We start from the raw sequence: 27,162 nt of genomic DNA, 5'->3' as shown, positions 1-27,162 counted from the left end.
CCCACGCCATCCCCACACCACACCCACACCACCCCCACAGCACCCCCACACCACCCCCACACCACCCTCACACCACCCCCACACCACCCCCACGCCTCCCCACACCACCCCCACGCCATCCCCACACCACCCTCACACCACCCCCACACCACCCCCACACCACCCCCACACCACCCCCACTCCACCCTCACACCACCCCCACTCCACCTCCACACCACCTCCACACCACCCCCACCCCAACCCTCCCCACCTTCACACCACCCCCACAACACCCCCTCCCCACCTTCACACCACCCCCACAACACCCCCTCCCCACCTTCACACCACCCCCACACCACCCGCACATCACCCCCACACCACCCCCACACCACCCCCACGCCATCCCCACACCACCCCCACACCACCCCCACGCCATCCCCACACCACTCCCACGCCACCTCCACACCACCCCCACACCACCCCCACACCAGCCCCTCCCCACCCCCACACCATCCCCACTCCACCCCCACACCACCCCTTTCTCACCCCCTCCCCACCACCACGCCACTCCACACCCCCCCACTACCCCCCCACCCCCACGCCACCGCCGTGCCACCCCCACGCCATCTCCACACCACCCCCACACCACCCCCCACTACACCCACCCCACCCCATGCCACCCCCACACCACCCGCTCCCCACCTCCTCACCATCCCCTCACCATGCCCACACCACCCCCACGCCACCCCCTCACCACCCCCACACCACCCCCCACACCACCCACACACCACCCCCACGCCACCCCCTCACGACCCCCACACCACCCCCTCCCCAACCCCTCACCAACCCCTCACCACCGCCCACCCCCCCAATGTGTAATCCAGTCATGCGTCTGTGTTGCGTCTTGCAGAATCACCTGGTGATGAGGTGGGCCCTTCTGTTGTCCCCGCCCACCCAACCCTCAGCACATTGCGGTGATGAGGAGGACATCGACACTGAAGACAGCACTGACTGCAGCGGCGCTCCAGAGTTTGGCCCAGTCATGGCTGAGGGCATCGGTGGCAGTCCCCGGGCACCGGCTGGCCTGAGCCAGCCTCAGAGGGAGGTGGCACAGTAACTGGGCAATGTGGCACAGTCCCAGAGGGAGGTGGCCCACCCGCTATACTTCACGGCCGTGAGCATTGAGACCCTGGTCGAGACGGGAGCAAGCTGGCAGGACTGGCAGCGGCAGGTGGCAGGGAGCCTCAGGGAAAAGCCCCGGCCCCAAGGAGTAGCCCGGGAGCCATAGGACCCCCTGGGGGAGGGGGGTGCGATGGGGCCTGTGCTGGTGACTACCGCAGGGGTGGTGTCGGAACACCACAACACTTCAGCCCATCCAGGCTCGGTTGTTCTTGAGGACAGCCGCCAAAGGAGACCCAGGTCACAGGGCGGGAACCACAGCAGGCTGCCTTCACTCCTGATGTACTGCCTGGGGATCCACCTAGATGCAGTGTTAGGGGCCGTAAGGCCAGAAAGGTAGACACCAGTTAAGTTGGCATGGGTGCAGCACATAGGATAGCATTAGAGAAGATGCCATTCTCTGGTGCTGGCACTCATGGATGCCCATGTGTCTGCACCATTGGGTTCATGCTCAGAACCATGGAATGCATGTCCTGTACCATGCTGATCATACCCTCCACCCCTGCGGGGCTGAGGTCCCGCACCAAGGTCTCCACTGCGAACACCACCCTCAGAGTGTTGACCTGGCTGTCTCAGAGAGTCGGCACGATCTCCTAGGACAGAAGGCGTTGGGACTCCTCCGGTTGGCCTATCAGGCCGAGGATTGAAGCTGACATCCCTTCCTGATTTCCCAACTTTGCCTTTGAAGCTCCAGCAGCTGAGGCACGACTCCGTAGCGTCGAAGAGACAAGACTCGCATTAGATTGGTGTGATGGTGTTGTGGGCCCTTTGGCTTTTGGCGCTCATCTTGCCCTCGGCACAGGAGTAGTCTTCTTCCACCCCAGCCAACTGGAGGTCTCTCGCCTCGAACGATGAGAGGATTTTAAACTCGGGCATTCCTCTGCCCGTCCGGCATCTCTTCTGCCTATGGTGAGCCAGCAGGCCCTGCAAGAGAACAGATGAGAGAGCGTAAGCAGGCCGCATGCCAGGTCAGATGGTAGGGATGCATGGCATGCGTGGTTGGTGAGTGGGAGCAGGGATGTAATGAGGCGACTAGCCACAGGGGAGGTGAGGAAATGTGTGGGAGAGCGAGTGGTGGTGAGCGAGCTCCCCGTTGATGCATGATGGGTGTGTGAGTGGGTGAGCAGAGAGAGATGAGAAGAGTGGACAAGATTAGTCGTCTACTTCTGACAATGGATGCCATCCTCCTCTGCACGGACCTGGCACTTACCATTGCTGCCAGTGTAGCCATCTGGGATGGCCACTTCCAACTAGGTACCGAGAAACTTGCAAAGCCCTGGCGGATAAAATGGACAAGCCAAGACTCAGGCAGGCTCAGAGCCTGAAATGCATATTCGAAAGCAAAAAAGTCCAGACGGTATCGAAACTCCGTCCAATTAGCATTTTAATGGGGCCGATTAACATTTGATGGCCCATCTTCACCAAAACAAAGGACTGGTACTCGAGCAACCGGGACAGTGCCAGACATTTCGGCGCCACTCCCTGTCCAAGGGAAACGCAAACAAGGGGGGTCAGTGACAGCTTGGGACACGCCCAGCCATCCAGATCCCCGCCCACTTATTGGCGAAGGAATCGAACGGAGTGATCAGGGATCACCCAATTAGTAAGGCCCAAACCAGAGGACCACCCAAAAGAGCGTGAAAACCCCCCGAGTAGAAGAAGAAGAGTTCTTCATATGTTCGCTCTCTCTTGGCCTTGGTACCCCGGTCACGGCCATCGCCAATCGCAGCAACACCAGAAGCAAGTCCAAGTTCAACGCTCGCTACCAGACGGATGAGCCCAGCTGAGCAGCAGTTACTCCTTCGAACCGGATAGATCCAGAATTGAACAGCGGCCACTGTTTCTCTGACCTAAGCCGGGAGCCCGAAGTTAAGTACAGGTTGTCTTAGTCGATAGGTGTAGTTAACTAGTAGTGTTTATGTTGCATGACTAATTGTGTGTAAATAAAGTACCCTTGACCTTGAACTAACTAACTGGTGTTTGGCTCTTTGATCGACAGCCGGTTGAAACTTGTGGTGGTATCATTCGATACCTGGCGACTCGAAGCATTCGGACATAGACGATATAGAAAGAAGGGCAAACTCACTGATTGTCATCATTGGAACAGAGCCACAGGAAAAACAGAGTAAAAGAAACACACAAAAACCACCAGCTTCCATGTGGGGTTGGTAACCTTGCTGGAGGGTCTTCACCCCGCCTGGAGGCATTTTCCACGGCATTCTGGAGAGAGCTCCCTCTGAGAACCTCAAGGCTGACTTTTTGCAGCTATTCTGCTCGGTGGACGTGGAAAAAGTGCTGGGGAGCACTGGGCGGGTGTTTAAACAGAGCACCCCAGTGATCGAGGCACTCAGCTGACGGCGGGATGGGCAAATCAGATTCCACATGCCGGTGAATTTTATTTTCTCCAAGTGCCTAAAAATATGCCGGGAAAACCCTCCAGCATTTGGGAAATTACACTCTATGTGTGTGTGTGGGGGAGGGGGGGTGGAGAGTGGTGCTAGGAAAGGGGCTGATTATTGTGGCTTGTGGGAAGGAGGGACGAGATTGGCTGGTTAATAGCAAGTAAATAAAGTTGCCATCATCCCAGATGACCAAAGGCTGTTTTCCCTTTTGACAGGGGTCTGGTGGTGGTTTAACCTGAGGATCACCACACCTCAGGCGAGGAGCAAAGTTGAGAAGGCGGGGCCTTCATGAATAACCTCAGCCAGGAACAGGAACTGTACCCACACTGTTGGCCAAACTGCATCATGAACCAGCTGTCCATCCAACTGAGCTAAACCAGACCCCTAAACTGAGCTAAACAAGCTGAGTACAGTTTGCGTTCTGGTTGGGGGAAGGAGAGCATTCTTGAGTCTTCTGTAGCTGGTGAAAATAAGGACCTTTGCTGGAATCGCAGAGGCCAGAGACTGTTGCGCATCCTGTCCTGTCTTCAGAGGCACTCCACTTTCCACTTTTCCCCAGTTTGGGTTGGGGTTTGGGTGGGGATTAATGCAGGCCCCACATTCAGGTCGGTTGCTTAACTTGTGAATTAAATCGGTTTTATTTGAAAGCTGCATTGAATGTGTTCAGCAGATTTCAGGACTGCAAATATTATTTTGTCTCATTTGAAATGAACAGTTTATTTGACTAGTTTCATATTAAAATCAATAATGTCAGGATGCCCTTTGGGGAACCTTGGCATGATGCTGCTATCAGTTGAAAATGCTGAATGTAAATGCAAATGTCAATAGTATCTGCTGCTTCCTGGCCAAGGTCCATGAGCTGGAGTGACTTAGATGAGGTAATAGACTAGTCTGCACATAAAGTAATCGTAGCTTTACAAAGTACTTTAAAGACACTGGGCGGGATTCTATGTTGGCCGATGCCGGAATTGGGAAATGCGATTGGGCGGAGAATCGGTTTTGATGATGAAATCGTGGCGTGTGCCAGTTTCACATCAGATTTCAGTTCTCCGGTGCCTCGATACTGTCATAATATACATCAGTACATTATGGTGCAATCACATACACACACTGATGGACATGCAGTAGGACCAACCAGCTACATAACACTGCAGCCAATCTCCAGTGAGAGCACAGGCATTATAAAGACAGGGGACAGGAGAGTTCCTGCTCATTCTAGCAGCAGCCAACTCAGAGCACAGAGCTCACAGCCTGCATCACAGACATTCACCATATGCTGAGTGCCTCACCATAGCTAGTGATAGGAAAGGGTCCACAGTTAAGCTGGTATTGCTTATACCCACGTTTACAGTATGTTAGCATAGTTGAACAGTTAATAAAATAGCGTTACACCACTTCCAGCATTGTTGGCTTGTTTGTGAACCAGAACACCCTACACGACAGATACTGGCATCAATGCATTCCACTCCTCAAGTACAGTAAGCACCGTTGGCATAACATTAACTTGGCCCAACCCCGTTTTCGCCCAGGACTCCGCGATGCTCCGCCTCCATGGGGCGGAATTCCCGGCGGCGAGGTTCACTTGTGCTCTTAAAAACCGTGAAACAGGAGCCGTGGCTGCTGAGGGGGAGAGAGGGGGGACGGAAAGTGTCCAACATCGCCAGAGTTTGCTAACCGTTGTGCCGCTGGCCAGGGGGCTCGTGCCAGGTCCGGGGGGAGTAGCAGCGGTTGGCCAGGAGCTGAACTGTGGGGTAGGGATGGACGGGCACGGAACTCCATTGCCACAGCCGGCAAGGCAGCCATGCAGCTGCGCACGCTGCTGACTGCCCACTGTGAACTTAGAGCCATGGCTCGTATGGGTGTCCCCCCCAGGTCAACCCCCTCGGTGCCCTCTGGCCCCAGCCGACCCATCAGTGGGATGGGCACGCTCCAGCACAACCTGTGCCATCTTATTGGCTGGGATAGTGTGCGTGGGGAGTGTAATGATAATGAAGGGGCGCAGAATTAAACAAAGAGACAACATGGGAAAAAATAGTTTTACCCAGTGAGTGGTTCGGATTTGGGATACGTTTCTGTTATAGTGGTGGAACAGATGCAACAGTAGTTTTCAAAAGACCAAAACATTTTTCGAAGTTGGGGAAAGAACGGGACAGTCCAATTAAGTCGATTGCTCTTCAAGAGGCTTGAAGAGGCTTTTGGAGTGCGCTATTCTGTGAATTCTCCATTTATGAGGTTAAGTGCGCTGGTGGGGGGCTCCTGTGCCACCTTTCCCGCTGGTCAGAATGGTCGGATCCCACACCAGATCCTGCCCTTGGAAGCTGATTAATTATGTGCAGGTGAGTTCCCCTCAGAATCACCTGGTTGGCCGGCAGATGATTAATCCGCCTGCCGTTAGCTGGTCCCACCCCCAGCCAGCACCCTCATATCAGTTCTCTCCAGTCTACCTATCTTCAGCCAGAGAACAAAACAACCACATGTCAGGAAGCCGGTATCAAAAGGACGGTTGAATCAAGATGAAGGCGGAAGCTGTTTTCACCGCAAAGGCCTCCGAGGCCATTATTCGAGGAGACTGGGCCCAGAGGCATGTGCTCTATCCCAGGGCCTGCTCAAAGGAACACGCCGACCTTACCTGGGAGGCCGCTGCCCAGGAGGTCTGCGCCGATGGCTGGCTGTCTCGAGGAGGCTACTGCAGTATTCGCCGGTGAAAACAGGGATCACTTCTGTGAGAACGCGGGGAGCTTGTCCTCTCGCAACCACACAGCTCCATTGCTTCACCCAACCCTGCAACTCATGCTGAGTGCCATGTACTCTGAATTATCTTCAGCTCAGCCACTAAAACTGTCCTTTGGTCTTTTGTTTTTAGGTACCAGCAGACTGCAACCAGGTAACCAGCTGAGCAGCACTCCCAGACCCCAGAGCATGTCTGAGGATGAGTGGGTTCAGAATCAACTGTCTCGCCCGCGCCCTCCACCAGCACAGAGACACTCACCTTGCTGGGGCATGATTCGAGGTTAGACTCGAGGTCACTTCCTGGGGACCACTTCACAGCCATATCCTCGGAGGAGTTGTGACAGGGGCAGCCTTGGCCTCCAGCACTTGGGGACTGCTGGAGACCAGCCCAGTCTCAGTCAGGTAATGAGCCTCTGGAAGTGGCCGTCTGCTCAATGTGCAGCATTGAATGAAAGCTGCTTAGATTTCTGTTAGTTGTAGCTTGGTGAAGATGGAAAGGGCGGCAACAGAACTTCGGGCATAGATTCGACAGTCAGTCAACAGACTAGAGTGCACGATGGAGGAGTCTGAGCACGTTCTGTCTGCCAATGCCCTGTCATGCAAGTGTCTCAAGGCCACCTTAGGAAGGTTGACGACCACAATGGAAACCATGGTCCAGCAGGCCCTGCAGGATTTGCGCTCCACATTACACTCCATGGCCACACACACACCATGGTGGGCACCATCAGGATATAGGCCACACGGAGACAAGGCACCTTGATCTCCCTCCAAGTTCCCCATCTCCTACAGAGTCAGGCTGGTGACAATAGCAGAGTGATCCAGACACCTGAATCCCATCTTCAAATGTCCTACAGTTCTCGCTATAAAAGGAGTGTGTGGTGCTATGAGCAGCTTTGAACCTCTCCTTGTCTGCAGTCTGAAAATAAGGTTCAGATGGGGAGCCCTTATCTCCCAGCAATCATCCCTGTAGACGTCTGGCCCATTGACGATCCCAGGCAGCTGGGAGTGACTGAGGATGTAGGAGTTAAGACGACTCCTAGGGAACCAATCATATTCAAGATAAATTTACCACGGCATGTTAGGGTGTGCACCAACATACAGCTTCCTCAACTCCAGCAAGCAGGACCAAGGCATCAAGGACCCATCACAACCGTTTCTCTGCAGATACCAGACCCATCAGCCCCCATGTATGAGCCAAGCACGGATTCTTCATACCCACCCTTACAATTGCAAAGAAAATAGACAAAAAAAACCACTTTCTAAGGGGATTTACATATATAATGCACAAAGAAGCTTAACCCCAATCCAAGTGTTAAAATCCTGGACCGGATGCAAATATTTGTTAGGACACTGGACAAGAACACCAAACAGGGCAGCACGGTGGCGCAGTGGGTTAGCCCTGCTGCCTCACGGCACCGAGGTCCCAGGTTTGATCCGGGCTCTGGGTCACTGTCCGTGTGGAGTTTGCACATTCTCACCCTGTTTGCATGGGTTTCACCCCCACTACCCAAAGATGTGCAGGTTAGTTGGATTGGCCATGCTAAATTGCCTCTTAATTGAAAAAAATGAATTGGGTACTCTAAATTTATATATAAACAAAGAACGCCAAACACTTCTCTTTTAATTTGTAAAACTGTGAGCAAAGGATTCTTCACTCCAGGAGTGATTCCACTGACCAGCAGGTATCTCTTATATTAAAACAAATGTTATTCTTAACATAGGATTAAACGTATTAGCATCACAGAAAATAGCATTTCAATTAAAAGTTAAACAATTCTTACAAAAGGAAACCCTTTTAACTATTAACTTATACCTTCTCTATCTCCAATTAAGCAAAGCCCATTGCAGGTCAAAAGCCACTTATAAATGAAGTTAGCAAACACAGGGTTACTTGCTGTACACTTCTATCGAGATTCTTTGGAAAGACTGCTTGAAGAGTGAGAGAGATCCTTTCAAGAAACAGCCTGCAGATGCTACTGTCTGTCTCAGATGATTGATCAACCTGACAGCCTATTGCAAAAGCACCTGCTCAGCTTAAAGCTCTGAGCAGACTCAAAACTAAACTGCCTGCTACAGACCTGGCTCCTCCCATTAATTACATAGGCCGGAATTCTCCATTGGGATTCACTTTACCTGTTACCAACACACCCCTGCCCATGGGATTCCCAGCAATGTGGGGTGATTACAGTGGGAAATTCCATTGACAAACGGCAGGAAGATAGAATTTTGCTGCCAGCAAACAGCGCATTGTCGAGAAATATGCGGCTGGGGGAGTGGAGAACCAAGCCTATATTCTTTACCCTGCTCAGATCTCCTGGCCTGCTTACCTTAATCTAAACACAAAGGGCAGGATTCTCCGTTTCGTTCTCCCGCTAGACTGAATTGCACCTGATTTGCGCTACCTGTCCTTAATCATGCTATTATTTGCATGGCGAGGAGGGAATTCCACTATTGGGCCATCATCTTGTGCGGGCGTCCCAAATGTGAGGTCTCACAGCTGAGCCCTTTCCCCATGCAGAAAAATGTAGTCCCCCTTGGGAATTTCAGGGTCACCACTGTCCACCCCCCCCCCCCCCCCCCGCCCAGTACGGGGGTGACCTGACATCCCCTGCACCCCTCACAGAAACCCCCAAAATGTAGAGACCCCCTAAATAAAGGAACCCCCCACAGACATCATAAATAAAGAGACCCTCCAGTGACCCCATAAATAAGAGACCCCCTCACAGATCTACCCAGAAGAGAGACCCCGATCTGTAAACTAGAGAGCAGTCCAGACGAGGCAGGAAAAAAAAATCACTGCATTAACTCTCACCTGAGCAATACACCTGTTGGCTCAGGCAGAGGAAGCAGCACCTGTCAGTTTCTGGATGGAGAATCCAGTCAGTTAGGGTTTAACCCCCTCAGATCTTTGATCTACCACCCATTCATTCATTTCTCTTTGATATTTATTTTACTGGGCAGTGATTGGGAGCTTCCAACACCCCTAACAGTCAGAATTGTTCCATTCATCTTCCTTCACAGTTGAGGAACTTTGAAAGGATCAGATATGAAACTAACTGCAATCTCTAAAAACATCAAACTTTGATTTCCAGCTCCTAACAGAATTAAATGCTTTAGAATCATCTCCCTTCACGGTTAAGTGACTTTGAAGTATTCAGCTTTGAAACTAACATCACTTAACTCTGTTTGAAGTGGTCCAGGAGCTGTCAATCAAAGCTTGAAGATTAAAAACATTGCCATTAGTCTATTTCATTAGGAAGGGGGGTCTCTGGTGGGGGGGGGGGACGGTCTGGTAGGGGTGAGGTGAACAGGTCTAGCACTACAGGAGATAGGGTAGCCCTCCGATGGACTTTGGGGGCAGCTCCCTTAAAGAGTTACCCCCTTGGCCCACCACGAGGTCCACAACATCAAATACATGCCTGATAGGGCCAGCACTATTACTTGCCCATGTGATTCCCTGATCAGAGGACGGGAGAATCATGAGGGCCTGGAGAGTATGGTGCCCAGCCCAGTAATCAAATACAACTGAGTCTTAAGGGCCAATTTACATCATCCCACTGGCATGGGGCACGAACCTCAATCCCGATGTCAGCGGAACATCGGAGCATGCCGACGCCGCTGTCTCGGCGATTCTGGATTCTCCATCGCATTGGGAACTCTAGGCTGGATTCTCTAACTCGCACCACCGGTAACAATGTTTCAAATGATCTCTCCAGGGAATTTCCAGCAATCATAACAAAACTCCATTAGGCTTCTGCTTGCAAACACATACATGGCTGGAATGAATGATGACCACACTTTTCCGACCTCTTAATTGCACCTTTGGCAGACACACCACCTGTCTGTAGGTTAATCCTGGAGTTTAAAAAATATATTACTGCAACAAATATAAATATACCTTAACACAGGCTTTTAAGAATGTTACTGCAATATATTCATCACACAGGGCCTAGTGCAGAGCCAACATAATTTCATACCATTGTGCAGAGGGGACCGACAACATGTTCGGTTTGGGATCAAATCTTCGGGGCCTCCCAAGCAAGGAAAAAGAAGAAAGGGAGAACTAGGACTCACAGAACTAACCCACTAGATAGCACAGGATCAGGCCCCAACACAGCACCCTACCTCCCTGCTGTTTACCGAGCAGCCACCAATAAAGAAGATAACAGGCCGCTCAACCAGGTACAATCAAGGGAACCACCCCCACACCTCTGGACCAGGCCAGGGTTAGAAACAGGACCCTGCTCAACCGGACAGGAAGAAAAAATCCCAAGGGAGAGGCATCCAAACTAACTGAATGAACGGCATCAGAGAAAGGAGACCAAGAGCGATCCCTCACCTCAACAAAGCAAACACAAATTAGGCATACCCACCTCAGTATGCACCCTTACTAAATTGTCGCACTCTAGAACAGGCATTATCAAACTCGGGGGCGCAACCCGCGGGTGGGTCGCGAGCAGGTGTCGGGAGGGTCGCAAAACAGACAACAATAAATAATCAACAACATATCGCAAGGGAATAATGTCCAGGATTATAGAAGAACTGCAGCCTAAATTGCAGGATAAAGGCATCATCCATCTTGCACGAGGAGATGAAGGATAAGCGAGGTCCATGAACATTCTTCAGGATCTCTCAAGGATTCCAACAAGCGAAGCTGGAGGCGCCGCAGGACTTCACCATGTTGTTTCTCCGATGTCCAGGCGGACTACAGCCTAGGCCCAGCATGGGCATTGAACCAATGTGGCTCTGAACTCCATACACTGACACGGCATAACTATGAGCTTTCGATTGCTCATATTGAATGAATGGAATCTATTTCGCCACTGATGAATGGAATTGATTGCTAACCTGTGGCTCCTCTTTACTGATGGGATGGCAGAATTGATACAACTTGGTCCCCCCTTCACCAGAACCTGCACTCTCCAAGGCTGCATTCCTGCCTCCGCTATGTAACTTTTCAAACTTTGATGTGAGGCTGTTGAGTTGTGCCTATCTATTTAAAAGTGTAAAGTTAGAATTGTTATTGCTTCCTGGAACATAGCGTCCATGTCCTGTGTAATTGACCTGGTTTCTGTTGTCGCAGTGGTGGATATTCCCTCTCTCCCATCCGAGCTCACCCTGTCGGGAAACCATGTGCACTGTAACTTACAGGGGTTTCTCCCCCTGCGTGATAGTTTCACATTTTCCCTCTCCCCTTTATTACGTGTTCCCTCTCCACTGGCTGCACATGCCACCTGTGGCCAGCACCATACCATCTTCAGCCCAAAACAGAGCATGTCAAGCCCAGGTACATTGGCTGGAGGACAGCCCTGCACAACAAGCTGTGCATTTGTCCTTTGGAGCACACAGGTATTGCCCCTCACTGCAGCTATGGTACTCCATGCTCCCAATGATTGCTCCTGCTGCATGGCCGCTGCTCTTCTTCACTGTCTCCTATCTCTAACTTTAGACTGCAAGGTCCCTGCGCTTCATGCAGCCCTGTCAGGACCCAAGTTCCATTGATTTCCTTCTGCCTTCCATTATTCGTCTTCTTCATCATTGAAATGGTGAAATTGTCACATTTCTATCCCTTTTCAGTTTTCTGAAAACGATGAAAATTATTCAGACAATGGGGAAAATGTAAGGAAATGTAACAAGATTCAACTCAAGATAAGCTATGAAGAGAGATTTAAAACCTCAAGCTCCATGTGTAGAAAGGCGCTATTATGGGGTGTTCAATAATATCGAGGTAGGAAACCTGGAACATTGCTTCTGATTAACGTAGAAGTCTGGGTCAAATGGTATAAATCTAAATTCTCAAAAAGTAAATTTCAAATAGAAATAAAGGATAATGTTATGAAGTTTCTGTCTCAGTGTGTAGCTTGCTGGATGATTCACAGTGCTCTATATTTTGCCGTGAAAAATTGCTCAAATTCTTTTAAAATCGCAGTGCAATCCAAAGCAAACCTTGTTACATTGTAAAATACCATGCATACACTAAATCTCACAAGCTCAGAGAGGCCCCCTTCCTCATAGAAACATTTACCTGTATAAAATGCACATGTGAGTGACTTGCTTTTTAGAATTTGGCCGCTGAAGAACTGCTGGTCTTTCCATGGTCAACGTAAACATTTGCTTAACACTATGAATAACAGCAAAATACCGCGGGTGCTGGAAACCTGAACAGAAAATGTTGGATAAACTCAGTAGTTTGGCAGTATCTGTGGAGAGAGCGAAACAGAGTGTGGCCCTTCATAGATCATAGAATTCACAGTGCAGAAGGAGGCTATTCGGCCCATCGAGTCTGCACCGGCTCTTGGAAAGAGCACCCTACCCAAGGTCAACACCTCAACCCCATAACCCAAACCAACACTAATGGCAATTTTGGACACTAAGGGGAATTTATCATGGCCAATCCACCTAACCAGCACATCTTTGGACTGTGGGAGGAAACCGGAGCACCCGGAGGAAACCCACGCACACACGGGGAAGATGTGCAGACTCCGCACAGACAGTGACTCAAGCCGGAATCGAACCTGGGACCCTGGAGCTGTGAAGCAATTGTGCTATCCACAATGCTACCGTGCTGCCCTTAAAAGGTCTAAGGCCTTAGAACTGAAAAGGGATAGAAATGTGACAATTATCCACTTGGAGAGGGGGTAGTGACAGGACCGAGTTAAGGAGAGATTGATGAAGATTTGATATGGTACCGCACAAAATGCTACTACACAAGCTCGGAGCTCATGTAATATACTGGCATGGACAGAGAATTGACTAAACAACAGAAAGCAGTGAGTAGCGATAAGGGAGAGTCTTTCTCAGGCTAGAGGGCAGTGACCAGTGGAGTGCCACAGGGGTAAGTGCTGCGACCACAATTCTTCACAATATATATTAATGATTTGGAAGAAGGAAAAGAGTGTACTGTGGTCAAATTCATAGATGATACAAAGGTGGGACGGAAGGCAGGTTGTGAGGAGAATATAAAAAGTTTACAGAGAGATATTGACAGGTTAAGTGAGCAGGCAGACAATCGGCAAATGGAATTCCAAGTGGGAAAATGTGAGATTGTTCATTTTGGAAGAAATAATGAGAAGATGGATTATTATTTAAATAGGGAGAGACTGCAGAAAGTAGGGGCTTAGGGGTCTTGTTCATGAAGCCCAGAAAGGTGGTATACAGCTGCAGAAGTGAATAGGGAGTCGACCCAAAAGTCCATTGGAAGGCCCCCTACCCTCCACAATGCAAAGTCTGCCTACCCCACCCCCACCAGACCCCCACACCAGGTGCCTGCCACCAGAGAGCCCCCAATACAAGGACCCACACCGGAGACCCCCATTACAGAGAAACTCATCAGACCCCCATTACAGAGGACCCACCAGAAACCCCACATAAGAGAGGCCCCCCAGAAGAGAGAACCCCTCCACCAGAGACTCCCATTACAGAGGCTCACACCAAAGACCCCCTTTATTGAGATCCCCACCAGAAACCCTCCATTACATTGACTCCAACCAGAAACCCCCGCATTGCAGAGTCCCGCATCAGAAAGCCCTCATAAGTGACACCCCCACGTAAGAGAGAGACCCATCAGAGACTCGCATTACAGAAACCCCCACAACAGACCCCTGTATTAAGGAATCCCCCACCAGTGTCCTCCACTAGTTACCCACACCCCCACTCCACCCCCCATTACAGAGACCTCTGCCTGGAAGCTAGAGAGCAGTCCAGACAGAGACAGTGGTAAAAATCACTGCTTTAAAACTCACCTGTGCAATACACCTGCTGGCTCCGGTAGAGAAAGCAGCACCTGTAAATTCCTTGAAAGCGAATGTTACATCAGTTGGGTTTAAACCCCTTCAGATCTTTGGTATGCAAGGCGTTCATTCACACCAATGGCAATTGATTTAACTGGGCTGTGGTTTACAACTTTCACACAGCCAGCTGTCTGGATTGTTTAATTTAATTTCCCTTCATGCTTGAATGGATCTCAAGTGCTCAGCTGTAAAACTGACCCCAATATCAATAACATCTAGCTATGACTGACAGCTCTTGGGCCACATCAAAAGCAGTTAAGTGCTTTCTCTTAAGAAAAAGAGGAAGTGAGGCAGGGGTCCCTGTGATCGGGGGGTTTCTGGTGAGGGACTCTGTTGCAGGGGAATTTCTGGTGGAGTTCTCTGTAATGAGGCATCTCTGGTGGGTGGCTCTCTTATGGGGGGTCCCTGTAATGGGGGTCTCTGCTTGGAGTCTCTGTAATTGGGGTCTCTGTTGAGGGGTTGAGTGGGATCACCCTTGTACTGTGAGGGGGGCAGATAACCCAGCAAATCTCTTGGTGGGATGGAAATGTGTTGCGGGAATAGAGGCCAGCCACCGGACATGGTTTCCCGACGGCGGGATTCGCGATGGAGTCCCTCGTAATTGCATTCATGCATAAACTTGCATGGCAAGGGGTAGTGAATCGCTTCAGGATTCTTAATCCCAGCGTCAGTCCAAAGCAGTGACGATTCACCTCTGGCAGGAGAACCTAGGGCTGGATTCTCCGATTGCCAACGCCATAATCGCATTTGGCGATTGGCCGGAGAATCTCTTTTGACCCCGAAATCGGGAAGGCGCCGTTTTTCAGATGCCCGCCTCCTCCAAAACGGCGTCACCGGTGAGTGCGCCGCGTGCCATTGGGACGGCCTCAGGACGTCACTTGAAAGCCCTCCCCCGATGCTCTGCCCCATATGGGCCGACTTTCCGATGGCCTGGATCACTTGCAGCCTGAGGTTCCGTCAACCTTGCGTGGTGGCTGTGGACTGTGTCCAATGCCGCATAGTTGAAGGGGGGGGCGAGCCTTTCTGCTGGCCGGGGCTGGCTTCAGCAGGGGCTGGGAGGGCTGGTGGGGGGTGGTCCGCGGTTGGTGAGGGTGGGTTACAGGGAGGCACTATCTGTCAGGCCGGGTCCGCGCGCGGCCGACGCCATGTTGTGTGGCGCAACCATGGACCCGGCAATTCTTCATCTGTATCTGCATGCAAAGCCGGGGGTTTTACGCAGCGTGGCTGCGAACCGCTCACCGGGCATCGGTGCATGGGTGGCATGGCTTATTGGTCGTAATACTCGACACATGCTCTGGACATAGCCTCCCAAACAGAGAATTCAGTCCCTAAGGTTCTTAGGGGGTTAGACAGGGTAAATGTTGGTTGAATGTTTCCACTAAAGGAGAGTGTAGGATCAGCGGGTGAAATAGCAGAATAGGGGGGTGCCCATTTAAGAGGGATTTGAGGAAGAATTTCCTCCCTCGAAGAGTGGTGAACCTTTGGAATTCTTTACCCCAGGAAGCTGTGGAGGCTGAATCCTTGAACATTTTCAAGGCTGCGAATGATAGGTTTTCAATCAGTGGGGAAATTAAAAGTTACGGAGATAAGACAGGCTTAGGTCAGGTGTGATCGAAGGGCTGAATGGCCTACTTCTGTTCCTATTTCTTATGGTCTTGATGTCAAGGTCTGTCACTCTGACCTCATCCCTGGTGCTCAGCTCTTTTGCCCATGTTTGGACCAAGGCCGTAATGAGGTCAAAACCAAAGTCGAAGGGCAGCAAGGTGGCGCAGTGGGTGAGCCCTGCTGCCTTACGGCGCCGAGGTCCCAGATTCGATCCCGGCTCTGGGTCACTGTCTGTGGAGTTTGCACATTGCAACATGGCAGCCTAAGCTTTTCAATAAAGCTCTTCATTTGTTTGAACCTCTGAGGCCTGCAGACTTAATTTTAAAACCAACTCAGCGGGTCTTTGTACCTGTTCCCAGCCTGTGCAAAACTCCTGAGGCCTGCTGGGTTCCTGCTCCAGGAGAAAGTGACAATATCCGATCAGGGTATTAGCCCTGGTTCAATAAGGAGGACATGCCCGGAGCAGCACCAGGAGCACCTAGAAATGAGGCGTCAACCTGGAGAAGCTCAACACAGGACTGCTTATATTCTATCCTCAGCCATTTCACCAATGACCTCCTTTATAAGAAAAGAAATGGGAAATGCCTGCTGTTGATTGCACTGTGTTCATGTCATTCACAACTCTTCCAAGTACTGATGCAGTCTGTGCCTGCATGCAGTGAGACCTGGATAACATTTAGGCTTGGGGTGATAAGTGGCAAATAAGACCAGTGGCACCACACAAGTGCCAGACAATGACCATCTCCAGCAAGAGAGGGTCCAGCCACCTCAATTTGCTATTTAATGGCATTAATATTACTGATTCTTCCACCATCAATATCCTTCTCAATGGCTCAGAACTCAACTGGACCATACATTTAAGAATCCTGTGACTACAAGTGCCGGTCAGATGATGGAAATTCTGCATCGAGTGATTCAGCTGTTAAATTCCCAAAGCTTGTCCACCATCTACAAGGCACAAGTCAGGAGTGTGATGGAATACTCTCCTCTTGCCTGGATCAGTGCAGCTCCAACAGCACTCAAGAAGCTTGACAGCATTGAAGACGCAACAGCCCACTTGATTGGCATCCCATCCACCAACTTCAACATTCACTCGATCCACCACTGGCGCAAAGTGCCATATATAAGGCTCCTTCGTCAGTACCTTCCACCTCTACCACCGAGATGGACAAGGGCAGTAGATGCATGGAAACACCACCACCTGCAAAGTTCCCCTCCAAGTCAACACATGATCCTGACTTGGCTTTTGCTTCATTATCGCTGGGTCAAAGTGCCTAACAGCACTGTGGGTGTACCTACACCACATGGTTCAAGCAACTGGCTCACCGCTACTTTTTCAAGTTCACCGCCTGTGCTCTACCCATCCCCAACCCATCCCGCCCCCACTGCCATACTCACAATCGCTCCCCCCCCATACATACACGGTACACGTTTCAAGCTGATAGCTGGACAAGCTGTTTCAATGGGCGCTAAACAAATAACATTGCCTCTTGCTGGCACCTTCGGGTATGTGCAGTAAACACCTTCCCAGCTCTCAGTCCCCTTTTGACTTCTAAGGAACTGATGTCTAGAAGGCCCTGGCATCAAATAAGGCTTCTCATTTTTTTGAAATTTTAATTGCTTCCTCTGAGCACAATTGCTGAATATGTGGCCTGAAACACCATTAATACTGGCCAAAGATTCAGCTCTGTCTCAGTAAAACTTCAACTCAGAAACCTATTCAATGCTAATGCTGTAATTTCATATTTCATACAGTGTTAAAATTCAGCTTCATTCGACAAAGAACATTTTTACATGTTGAATGAAATTACTATTGATTTTTTTTTCATTTGATCGTTCTGCAATATAAATTGTAGATGTATTGGCTGAGTTTATTACCAGCCTTTTGGAGATGGCTGGGAGGCTTCAGGGGTGTAGAAATGCTGGTGGATTGTGTCAGTGGGGAAGCCCACCATGTTCCCGCTGGCAGTAGATACGACTAACAGCTGGAATGGTATTGCTTCAGCTGCCCACCAACCGGAGGTAGATGACCAATGAATCAATGAATGGGCCAGTTGACAATTCCGCTAGATTTTATGAGCCCCAGTGTGGGCTCCCTCCCTATACCCGCCTTCCCCAACCTCACACACCTTCTCACCCTTGCTACAACCAGGCACCTCCACAATAGCTGCCCAGGTTTGGCCTTCCTTTCCAGAGGCACTGTGGCCAAAGAGGTTGGCCTCCAATGACACTGGTCACCCCTGCGGCTTCTATGCCACCTTGAGCCTGACTGTTTGCCCCCAAAACATCTCTTATTAGGCCTATTAAGGTGCTTCAATATGGATACACACTCTCTCTCTTTCTCCTTGTAGCCTCAGTAGCAGCTTTCTCTGTCGGTGGTGCCGCCTCGGCTGTAGAACAGCTGGCCCTCTGATTGGGTCAGCAGCACAGAGAGGCTGTCAGCTCTCGGCTCCCAGGCGCGGCTTCAAATTGGCGGCTGCCAATTAAATCACCCCGCAGCCCCACCGTCTGTCTGCTTAGGCTCAGGAGCTGCTTCTGGCCTTGACATCTGGGCCCACGGCATGCCAAGTAAATTCCATCTCTTTTTCAAAAATGTGGTGCTGGGCGGGAACGTTATGGCTGTCCCTCGGTGTATTTATAGGCAGGGGGCCATGAAACATAAAACGGGTAGCTAGCCCACTGCTTTCCGCCCACCCCGAGCTTCCCCCATATTACTGCAAGCGGGTAAGGCACCAGCCAGTCTGCCTGCCCCTGGGGCCTTTCGAGGCCCTTAACATGTTAATTAAAGGCCACTTCAGGGCCTCTTTCCACCTCCACTGTCAAAATACATTGAATGGTGGAAGGAAACTAATGCTAGTTTTCATACTCAGGGTGAAAGGTATGAAGAAAGGTGTGGTACCTTATTGGGGGGGGGGGGGGGAGTCCTGTTCCTATCAGAGGCATACCCTCAAGCCGGTACTCCCCTTTGTGCCTACCTCTTTCCCCACTCCCTCAGATCCCTGATTCCGCCTGACAAAAAACCCTGGGATCCATCATCTCCTTCTTGGGACGTCCTTGTATCCCCAGCATCAGTCACGACAACAATCTGATGCTGCTGGCACTACTCAGCAGCTGGCCTATCAGACTGGCCAGCCACCCTGGAGGGTGAGACTTCCTGGGGCTGGATTCCCCCAAAATAGGGCTAAGTCCCCATGCCGGTGTATAAACGCTGGCGTTGCACTCCGGGGTTTCCTCAAAAAAACCCAGTCGATTCTCTTACCTTCAGGGGGCTAGCAGGGAGCCGGAGAAATTCACACAGCTTTAGCTGCGGATAAGGCTCCCGCACTTCCGGTTTCGAGTCCACGCACGCTGTGGCCTGCAGCGGATGCGCCGAGTGCCATGGCGGACTCGGACCATGGAGGCAGCTCCGAAATGTAGGTGCCCCTGATCGGCCGCGCGCTCATGCATTGGACCAGACCGATCTGTGCCCCGGCTGCCCATAAACCCCCCCCCCCCACCCGGTGCCCGGTCTCCCCCACCAGGGCGGCTGCGGGCTCAGTCCGCAGCCGCCACGTGAGAGTCCCAACCGGCCATAGCATGTGATGCACGATCAATTGCACAAAGACTAAAGTTGGGTACAACTGTGGCTTTATTACAGTCCGGGGTGAAATTATCCGGAAACGGCGCGATGTCTGTCGACTGGCGCCCAAAACGGCGCAAATCAGACGGGCATCGCGCCGCCCCAAAGGTGCGGAATGCTCCGCATCTTTGGGGGCCGAGCCCCAACCTTAAGGGGCTAGGTCGGCGCCGGACGAATTTCCGCCCCGCCAGCTGGCGGAAAAGGCCTTTGGTGCCCCGCCAGCTGGCGCGGAAATGACATCTCCGGGCGGCACATGCGTGGAAGCGTCAGGGGCCGCTGACAGCATTCCCGCGCATGCGCAGTGGAGGGAGTTTCTTTCGCCTCCGCCATGGTGGAGACCGTGGCGGAGGCGGAAGGGAAAGAGTGCCCCCACGGCACCGGCCCGCCCGCGGATCGGTGGGCCCCGATCGCGGGCCAGGCCACCGTGGGGGCACTCCCCAGGGCCAGATCGCCCCGCGCCCCCCCCAGGACCCCGGAGTCCGCCCGCGCCACCTTGTCCCGCCGGTAAGGTAGGTGGTTTAATTTACGCCGGCGGGACAGGCATTTTAGCGGCGGGACTTCAGCCATCCGGGCCGGAGAATTGCGCGGGGGGGCCCGCCAACCGGCAGGGCGCGATTCCCGCCCCCGCCGAATCTCCGGTGCCGGAGACTTCGGCAACCGACGGGGGCGGGATTCACGCCAGCCCCCGGCGATTCTCCGACCCGGCGGGTGGTCGGAGAATCTCGCCCCCGATGTGTGGCCTCCTGCTGCAGCTGGCAAAATGGCAGGGCACTGGAGGTCATGCATATTTATACAGTTCTCCCTGGGCGGAGCCAGCCGGCAGGAGCTACCGGCGAACCTGTAGTGCAGGTCCTACCTTACATCTCCTATTACAGTGGATCACCACATTCACCCCCTGTTAAAAATGAGTCCGGCGGGGGTGACGTGAAACTATATACAATTAGTGCAACTATGTACAGTGGTAGGGAAAGAAAAGTCCATGTTGACGGTCCGGAGTCCATCAAAGGTTCAGCCGGTCCGGTGCTTTGGTGCTTCATTGGGAGCAGCGTAACGGTGGCGGCGAAGTCGGTGCTGGCGGTGGTGGAGGTGGCCCCGATGGCAGTGGCGGTGGTTCTGATGCTGGCCAGTCATCGGGGAACTCCGGGAGCGTGCAGAAGTTCTCTTCGTCCTCTTGTGCGGAAAAGGGGAGGGGGGGGGGGGTTGTCTGGTGGGGTCAATATTCGCGGTCCGGTGGGAGATGGGGGCATTGGTGGGATGGTGTGTCGGGGTGGAACCTGACGGTGCCAGGTCCCTGAGTGAGACAGTATCTTGCCGGCCGTCGGCGAACTCAACGTAGGCATATTGAGGCATATTAAATGTTTCCCTCAAAAGTAGTTACCCGAGCTGGGTAGACCTACCAAACCGGGGATCCTTGATCCATTGAACATAGCCCTCTTCTTTGAAACTCCATACCCAAGTCCTGATAGAATCTGATGGAGTGGCCATCCTACTTAAAGTCCCGGTGCTCCTTTGCCCGTCGCAAAGCTACGGAACCTCATTATCACCGCACATGGTGGAACTTTAGGATGAGGCCTCGGCCAACGTGCAAGATGGGCTCAGTCCGAGCCAGGAGGCGATGTGAATTCACCTTCACCCACTGTCTTGACGAACAAGCCAGAAATGTATTTCATGGGCTTTGGGCCCTCTCTCCCCTCTGGCAACCCCCAAAGTATTTTGCATCCTGGATCTATTTTCCTGGCCATTTTTCTTGGCTCTCAATGATCTATTTGTTTCGATCACTGATGATAATTCTGATTCCAGCAAGGTAATCCGATCGCCGTGGCCCCACAAGACCATCTCCACACCTTTGCTCGTGGTGCCCTGGGCTTCGACAGTCTGATAAGCTTTGCCCAGAGCCGTCCGAATGGGGGCAAAGGCCTCTTCAATTGATTCCTTGAGGTCTTCTGACACAATTGTTTGGTGCTTTTCGAATTCCTTTGCCAAGGTACGAGAAAGCACCTTGGCCGTTAGTGGGGTGGACGGACAACCTGAAACTGATTCTTGCCTATGAGCTCTGAGAGAACTCAGACCCAGCGATGGTTTCTGCTCTTAGCCTCTTTTCCCTGACTCTGTGGGGCATTCCAGTCATTCACAATCTTTATTACAACAACTAGGAGGATTTTGGAGAGGAACCAATCTATGAGGCTATGAAAAGGGGCAAAATATAAAGTCCTCCAGCAGGAGCCATCAAGTGCGTGTCCCTACATTGCGCCATTGGCAAGTACATTCTCTATAGTTTATAAAATTAGTTGTCACACCAATAAATCATAGAATTTGCAGTGCAGAAGGAGCCCATCGAATCTGCACCGGCCCTTGGAAAGAGCACCCCACTTAATCCCACACCCCCACCCTATCCCTGTAACCCAGTAACCCCACCTAACTTTTTGTTTGGACACTCAGGCCAATTTTTCATAACCAATCCACCTAACCTGCACATCTTTGGACAATGGGAGGAAACCAGAGCTCCTGGAGGAAACCCACGCAGACACGGGGAGAACGTGCAGGCTCCGCACACTCAGTGACGCAGCAGGGAATCGAACCTAGGACCCTGGCGCTGTGAAGGAATTGTGCTAACCAATGTGCTACCATGCTGCCCAATCATCAGGGAAATGAAAAATATCCTATAATCCAGGCACCCTACGCAACTCGTAACTGGCTGAGGAAGAGGCATTAAAAATGCAAAACACAAGCTGGAAGCAAGTTTGATTTGAAATAAAGTGTATCATCAGAAAGTCTGCTGCCTGTGAGTACTTCATTCTCTTTCAAAACTACAAGGACCCCGAATGATTGACTCTACACGGAGGACCATTACTGGCTGCAAGCCAGATACTTTAATCAGCAAGCGTGCTAACGAACCACCATTTGAAGCAAAGACTCTTAGTTTTTGACCTTCATTCTGATTATTTTGCCCTTTTCCATCCCTCTGTGTTTGTCTGTCTTGTGTGTGTGGGTAGAAGATAGGACAGTTATAGGGGTTGTAGATATTAGCTTGTTATTATCCGGTGCCTGTAATTATTGGGCAGCCAAGGGCCAAAGACTTCAGGAATTTTTATAAGAATTATTGATTAATTCACTTATGTTGTGACCCTAGGGCATGTGGGACTGGAATTGACTGCGTACTTGCCCAGGGTAGCGTAACATTTGTATGTTGGGAGTGTGTATATATGTGTGTTTGTATAAATATGTATGTATGTATGTGTGTGTATATATACATGTGTGTGTGTGTGTGTATGTCTGTACATATATCTGTGTGTGTGTATAGTGCGGGTTTGTGTGTAAATATATATATACATATATGTGTGTGTGTATATATGTGTGTACATATCTGTGTGTGTATATGTCTGTGGTGTGTGTGTGTATGTGTATGGGTTTGTGTGAATATATATATATACACACGTGTGTGTACATATCTGTGTGTGCATATCTACGGGTTTGTGTGTAAATATATGTATATACGTGTGTGTATATGTGTATGTGTATATCTGTGTGTGTATATATCTGTGTGTGTATAGTACAGGTTTGTGTCTAAATATATATCTATATATATATATAGATATATATACGTGTGTGTATATATGTGTGTGTACATATCTGTGTGTATGTATATATCTGTGTGTGTGTATATTTATGGGTTTGTGCGTAAATATATATGTATATGCGTGTGTGTGTGTGTGTATATGCGTGTATGTGTGTGATCTGGGTCTGTGTGCCTTAATGACTAACATGAGGGCCATATGTTTGATGCCTGCTTTTATTATTTTTCTAGGGTTTAGTGGTCAATAAAGCTGCTCTTTTTTTAACTAAAAAAACTTTGTTTGATCGTTTCTTAATTGCTCACAGCTTAAATAGTTAAATATATTCTGATTTGGAAAAAGTATATCCTCGTAAAAAGAAACTTAAGCTCTTTTTGTGACCAAATGAGGAGGTTGGATAGAGGGGAAGCCATTTTCACCCCTTCTCAGACGGTCATAACTGAAATGTAAAAGTGCTGAGGAGTAAGGAGCTTCTAATGGCTGGTGAGGAAGACAGCATTATGGAGTAGAAACTCCAGAAAAGCCTCTGAGAATTTGAAATCTGAGAAGTGTGGAATTCGGAAGGCCAGCTCAGGAATCATTAAAGTTATCAAATTCAGGTTTTCCAAAGGAATGGTTTACATGTCTGAAAATGAAAAAATGAAAATCGCTTATTGTCACAAGTCGGCTTCAAATGAAGTTACTGTGAAAAGCCCCTAGTCGCCACATTCCGGCGCCTGTTCGGGGAGGCTGGTACAACAATTGAACCTGCGCTGCTGGCCTTGGTCTACTTTACAAGCTAGCTATTCAGCCCACTGAGCTAAACCACATGTCTTTAGGATTGAGATTGTCAGAAGTCCCAGTTGACGTTGCAGGTAGATTCAGTACAGGTTCGGATGCAGGGCTTGGAATTCAGCTCAGAGGCTGATGAAATTGGCTAGGTTGCTTCAGTTGTCCTGGCGATGAATGCAACCAAGTTCCGATTGAACTGTGATCCACTGTCTGTAAAGCAGACGGCAGGATGGCGCAATTATGTTGAGAGGTCAAGCTCAGTGGCAGAGAGTTAGAGATAGACGTAGTAGTAGGGGGTGTGAAACTTGAACGCATTCCTTCAAGTAATACTGCTGATGGGAGCACTGAGTACAATCTGAGTGATTGTTGTATTGCCGCATGTCCTGTCTTCAGATAAGATGTTAATCTGAGGCTCCATCTGCTTGATGGAGAACCAGCAGAAGGTAAAGATTCTACTATCTTGGCACTGTAAGAACACGAACATCATCGAGGCTGACATTCTTTCTCCATCCAACCAACCAAAAACTAGATTAACAGGATTTTCTTCTCAATGTGATTTATGGCACATTGCTCTCTGCACATAATTGCTGCCATGTTTACCTTTATAACAACAGTGTTTTGATTTCAGTGGAATTCAATGTCATTGAAGTGTTTTGGAATGTTTCTGAGCAATGTCAGGATATACAACATAAATAAAGAGTTCATTTATCTTACTTCATTACATGACTCCTTCTTAAGGTACAATGAGCACCATGTTCAAACACACCAGAAACCTGGGTGAAATTCTCCCGAAACGGCGCGATGTCCGCCGACTGGCGCCCAAAATGGCGTCAATCAGATGGGCATCGCGCCGCCCCAAAGGTGCGGAATGTTCCGCATCTTTGGGGGCCGAGCCCCAACATTGAGTGGCTAGGCCGACGCCGGAGGAATTTCCGCCCCGCCAGCTGGTGGAAACGGCCTTTGTTGCCCCGCCAGCTGGCGCGGAAATGACATCCCCGGGCGGCGCGTGCGCGGGAGCGTCAGCGGCCGCTGACAGTTTCCCACGCATGCGCAGTGGAGGGAGTCTCTTCCGCCTCCGCCATGGTGGAGACAGTGGCGGAGGCGGAAGGGAAAGAGTGCCCCCATGGCACAGGCCCGCCCGCGGATCGGTGGGCCCCGATCGCGGGCCAGGTCACCGTGGGGGCACCCCCCGGGGCCAGATCGCCCCGCGCCCCCCCCAGGACCCCGGAGCCCGCCCACGCCGCCTTGTCCCGCCGTTCAAAAGGTGGTTTAATCCACGCCGGCGGGACAGGCAATTTATCGGCGGGACTTCGGCCCATCCGGGCCGGAGAATCGAGCGGGGGGGCCCGCCAACCGGCGCGGCCCGATTCCTGCCCCCGCCGAATATCCGGTACCGGAGACTTCGGCAACCGGCAGGGGCGGGATTCATGGCAGCCCCCGGCGATTCTCCAACCCGGCGGGGGGTCGGAGAATGACGCCCCCCGTTCTTATCATTGAAAGTACACTGTGGCAGGAGTGTGATGCTAAAAAATGCTGCTGACAACCACTTTGAAGCCAGGAGTATTAAAGGTATAATAATAATAATAATCCAGAGAGGTGAACAAATAATAAGAGGGTAATTATATTAGGTGATTTCAACTTTACCAAAATTAATTGGGATAGCCATCATGTTAAGGGCTTAGATGGAGTAGAATTCTTTAAAAGTATACAGGAGAACCTTTTAGCTCAATATGTAGAGGTTCCAACAAGGGATTGTGCAGTGCTGGACCTAATTCTGGGGAAGGAAGCTGAATAGGTGGTTGATGTGTTGGCGGGGGAGCATTTTAGTGATAGCGACCACAACATGTTTCAATTTAAATTTGTTACGGACAAAGAAATAGCCCAAGTTGCAAAAAAAGGTTTTGGATTGGGGAGAGTGGATATTAACAAAATAAGGCAGGATTTGGCCATGGGTGACTGGAAAGAGTTACTTGAGGGGAAATCTGCAGAAGAGCTGTGGGGGAGGGAGCGTTCAAAGATGAAATGGGGAGGCCCAATATGTTCCCTCTAGGGTAATAGGGAGATATAACAAACTCAGAGGACCATGGATGACAGCAGACATTCAGGATACAATGAGAAGGAAAAGAGAGACAAGTATAAGGGGAGCAAGTCTGCAGAGGCATCAGTGGAGTACAGCAAGTGCAGGATGGAGTTTAAGAAATCAATTAAGAGAGCAAAGAGGGGACATGAGAAAACTCGGGCTGGTAAAAGTATTCTATAAGTATATCAATTGGAAGAGGATAACCAGGCAACGAGTAAGGCCCATCAAGGGGGAAACCTGTGGGTGCAGCCAGAAGACATTGGTCGGGTGTTGAATGAATATTTCACATCTGGCTTCACCCAAGAGAGTGAGGAGGTAGTTATTGAATTCTGGGAGAGAGCTTGTGAGGTTCTTGATAATTGTCAAAGGGAGGGACATGGTATTGGAGGTATTGGCTGGCTTAAAAGTGGACAAATCCCCAGATCCAGATTAATTGTGTCCCAGGATGCTGTAGGAGGTGAGGGAGGAGATTGCCTGGGCTCTGACCCAAATTTTTAATTCCTCCCTGGCCACAGGGTGGGTGTCAGAGGACTGGAGAACAGCTAAGTGGTCCCACTATTTAAGAAAGGTTGTAGAGACAAGCCAGGGAACCACAGACCAGTGAGCCTCACGTCAGTGGTTGGGAAACTACTGGAGAAGATTCTGAGAGAGAGAATCTATCTCCACTTGGAGAGGCAAGGTTTGATCAAGGATAGTCAGCATGGCTTTGTCAGAGGGAGTCCTTGCGTAACAAATTTGATTTAATTTTTTGAGCATGTAACCAAGTGTATAAATGAGGGTAGTGTAGTTGATGTAGTTTACATGGATTTCAGCAAAGCCTTTGACAAGGTCCCACAAGGGAGACTTATAAAGAAGGCAAATGCACATGGGATACAGGGTGATTTGATCAGGTGGATTCAAAACTGGCTGAGCTGTAGGAGACAAAGGGTGATGATAGACGTCTGCTTTAGTGTCTGGAAGTTAGTGACCAGTGGCGTACCACAGGGACTGTGCTGGCCCCCCATTGTTTGTCATTTATATAACTGACATAGATGACTATGTGGGGGTGGGACCAATAAGTTTGCCGAGGACACAAAGATTGCCCGGGTATTTGACAGTGAGTTTTGGGTTACAGGAAGATATAGACGGGATGGTCAAATGGGCGGATAATTGGCAGATGTAAATTAATCCTGGGAAGTGTGAGGTGATACACTTTGGAAGGAGTAATTTAACAAGGAAGAATACTATGAAAGGTCTGACACTGGGAAGTTCTGAAGAACAAAGGGACCGTGGCGTATTTATCCATAGATCTCTGAAGGCAGAAGGGCAGGTTAATAGGGTGGTGAAAAAGGGCATATGGGACACTCGCTTTTATCAACCGGGGCATAGATTACAAAAGCAGGGAGGTCATGATGGAGCGGTATAGAACATTGGTGAGGCCACAGCTGGAGTACTG

Source organism: Scyliorhinus torazame, chromosome 5, assembly GCF_047496885.1.
Source record: "Scyliorhinus torazame isolate Kashiwa2021f chromosome 5, sScyTor2.1, whole genome shotgun sequence".
In the NCBI taxonomy this organism is placed as follows: domain Eukaryota; kingdom Metazoa; phylum Chordata; class Chondrichthyes; order Carcharhiniformes; family Scyliorhinidae; genus Scyliorhinus; species Scyliorhinus torazame.
The sequence above is the reverse complement of the archived record's forward strand: the minus strand, read 5'-3'. Positions refer to the sequence as shown.